This window comes from Gobio gobio, assembly GCF_949357685.1.
Source record: "Gobio gobio genome assembly, chromosome: 22".
In the NCBI taxonomy this organism is placed as follows: Eukaryota; Metazoa; Chordata; class Actinopteri; order Cypriniformes; family Gobionidae; genus Gobio; species Gobio gobio.
The window spans coordinates 31,843,132-31,846,675 of record NC_137118.1 but is presented as its reverse complement, the minus strand read 5'-3'; the positions used below and the strand labels follow the sequence as shown (position 1 = coordinate 31,846,675).

The window sequence follows — 3,544 nt, the reverse complement described above, 5'->3', positions numbered from 1 at the left end:
CGGCTTCTTCTGTCCATTAATGGCATTGCATGGATCATTTTAAACCTGTTAAAATCTTATTTTGGACGAATTTTGATTGTGGGATGTCGACTGAGAACGAAAAAACATGAATACGAACAGACTAAGTTTCCAATGGCGGACAGCAGACGGCAGAAGGTAACGTAAACCCCTTTATATTTTTTCTACTGCTTATCAAGATATATAACGTTAGTGCATTAAAGTCATATGCTAATCGTGATTAACTTACATATTCTGTTTCTGTGTTTTGTTGTAATATTGTTAAGATAGGGCTGGGTGTTATGGCGATCTGATGATACTGACTATTGTTAGTGATTTTGCTGTAAACGTTAACATTACCGTTTTATATTGCGGAATGCGAATATAGCGTATATAACGCAGCACTGACTGTACTAAAACTTTTTGACATTTTGACAAGGAAACATGCATGAATGTAGAATAATGAATGGGACATGCATGTGTTAAAATAAGCCTCTCTCAGACAGCAGGCGATCCCGAAATCAATTATCTTTCTGTAAAATGCACACAATTATCTCAGAAACCTTGTCATGTGAGGTATTCACTTGATTTAAACAGTCAGTTATGTCTTAAGTACGTTAAACAGTTCAAGTTAACGTGGGGAAACCCGGATGCGTGTCATTCTGTGCATCCGTTCTTAAAGGGGCTGCAGCTTTGTCATCATTTTAATAAAACAAAAGAATAGAGAAGACCTTCTGCTTCTTTAAGAATCATGTGATATTAATTAATTGAATATCATACAGTGAAGACTTTTAAAGCAGTATTATTCTGTAGCATTTTAATAAAATATCCATCAAAATAAATATATTGTGATATCGTTATTGTAAAATATAATTTCTCATGTATGTATAATTATATGGTCATAATGCCCATCCCTACTGTCAGCTAGTTTTAAGATCAAGCTTGTCATAAAATGTAACAGAGCTTTGGAATGAATAATCTGAGATCATGTAACTTACACTTGTTCTGCAGAGAGGACAGGAAAACACCATACTTGGACTGAAGAATTATAGGCAAACCAGGATTTTGGATCTACTGTAAAGTTTTTGTATGGGCCTGGTGAGTATGTTTTGCAAGTCCATGTCCGTAAGTTGATAATTAATATTAATGTTTTATCAAACAAATTAATATTCATTTGTGTGTGTGCATGTTTCTTCCCCCCTCATGATCAAGAAGTTTTGGATCCATGATCCTGAAGAACTTTTACAGATGTTGACCCTGAATGTGTAAAAGGTAATCTTAAAAATGTTGTCATTATTTTAATGTTCTCTGTTTTTTTCTGTAATGTAGACGCATGCATTTTCTGTGAAGTTGCTTTGAAACAATATCAGGGTTTTTCCTACATTGAACATTTTTTGCCGGCCGCCAAAACAAATTTTTGTCCCGCCAAAGCCTTATTTGTTGAGTTATTGTGATTTATGATTGATGTAGTAGAGGACTGCTGCACTTGAGTTAACTGAGTGACAGAGAGAACGACCAGTGAGCTCCTACCCCGCTCGCACGCTCTCTGTCTTCAAAATAAGCATTCTTAGCTTTCTAATGTTTCACATATTACGTTAATCAAAATCAAAAGGTCGGAAGACCGAATCCATGTTGCATGTGGCGCTATCAGACGTCTTCCTTTAATTACCGCTGGGTGTGAAATGCGCTCAAAAAACATTGACTGATTCTCTGACCAGCTGACATAAAGCATACTTTAAATAAACAGGAAACAAATCCTATCCGGTTATGAAGTGTTTTCTGTGTCTTGACAAATCTTTCGCGATTTTCTAAAGACGGGATTCACACACAACACGTCTGCTAATGTCCGATTCGCCACCTAATGACTCCTTTGAACCGAATCATTTTAACGACTGGTTAGAACTGATCTGTCCAACACTGAACTCACGAATTAGTTTAATCATTTACTCAGAACAACACCTGAAATGAGAACACAAGTGTGCTTACCCACTTTAGCAAGAGTGGATGGTAAGAATTATTTTTAATTATCAACAGTCTTTCAGCTTATTTATGTGGACAATGTGTAGTAAAATAAATAGCCTAAAATCATTTAGTTTAGACTGGAGTGAGGTGAACCCAGAACAAATTTGTTGTTAGCTAGCTGATTGTATATGGCAGAAAATTAGGCTATTTGTTCATTTTTTTTTAATACTATTTTTTTAATATTGATATGATTACCAAAACAATTATCAGTAAATAGTGTAAAAATGAGGAACAAAAACAAACATCAAGGTATCAAAATAAGATAAGCAAAAGTTACAAACTTTCTTTGAATTTATTTCAAATTTATTGTCAGTATTGCGCTTGCAGATCATGTGGGTAGGGTATTTTTTTTTTACCGTGCGTATGTGTGTGTATGGATGACCATGTCTGTCAGCCACCACCGAAGACCATTTTTGACCGAGGAAAAACCCTGAATATGTATTGTGAAAAGCGCTATACAAATACATTTTAATTGAATTGTTTTACTTACTTTTATTGGCATTAACTATATATTATTAATGTATTATTTGGCAGGTCTCAAGATGTATTTTATTTTGTGAGACTTTGCTGAGGAAGTATTCTTTGGCTCAGTCTGAAAAGGCCCAGAAAAGAAACACTATGAAGAACATCACACAGAACCGTCAGAGAAAGAGACGGGTAAGTTAAGAAACCGGTTAAGCTTTTTCCCTCCAGAATGTTACTATACTCCTCTCTGAGTTTTAGTGGTTAATTTACTGTCATGTTTTGCAGTTGCTGGAGACCAGGTCCAGGGTTGCACAAACCAACACAGAACCTGTGGAAGACCGCAACTATAGACCTGATGAAGATGAAGATGATGCTGTTGTTGATGGAAGGCTTGGTTAGGCTAGCTACTACAAACCAGACTAGACTGACCCACACTACATGTCACATCACCAGCCCATCATGCCAGTTTGAAAAAATGTTCAAAACTCAAACAACATTGTGTTAGAGTTGGTCACAATTATTTTATAATTATAATTTTAATATTCAATTGTTCCATTTTATATTTTCTTTATTCCTATGTTTATATACTTATACTTTTATTGGTTCCCATATATAGAACATTTACATATATTTTATATACACTTTTTAATTTATAGATTTCTTTGTCTCGTTTTATATTGTATACTTTGTATGTTTGTTCCTTTTTAGATGTCCATGTTGCTTTTGATCTCCACGTTTTGTATTGTTGTTCCTTTTACGTCGCCTTCCTTTAGAAACATTTTGTTCACTTATCTTTTCCCCCATTCATTTTAATGTATGTTTATAATGCTCTTTGTTCTTTTTATTTGGTTATATTGTTTACTTGGAATATTTATATGTATTTTAATATATTTTATATACACTTTTTTTGTCTTATAAATGTATTGTTCTCATTTTATATTGTTTAATTCCATCCATCCATCTTCTTCCGCTTATCCGGGGCCGGGTCGCGGGGGCAGCAGTCTAAGCCGAGATGCCCAGACTTCCCTCTCCCTAGACACTTCCTCTAGCTCTTCCGGGG

At 34.9% G+C, this 3,544-nt stretch overlaps 1 long non-coding RNA gene across 1 annotated transcript; it reads left to right on the top strand.

Annotated features, from left to right (window-relative positions):
- Positions 1-454: 454 nt before the first annotated feature.
- On the top strand, positions 455-3,304 carry LOC307118713. The gene is made up of 4 exons (XR_013815566.1): positions 455-1,095; positions 1,210-1,269; positions 2,554-2,676; positions 2,770-3,304. It is a non-coding gene; the product is annotated as an uncharacterized lncRNA (long non-coding RNA).
- Positions 3,305-3,544: the final 240 nt, after the last annotated feature.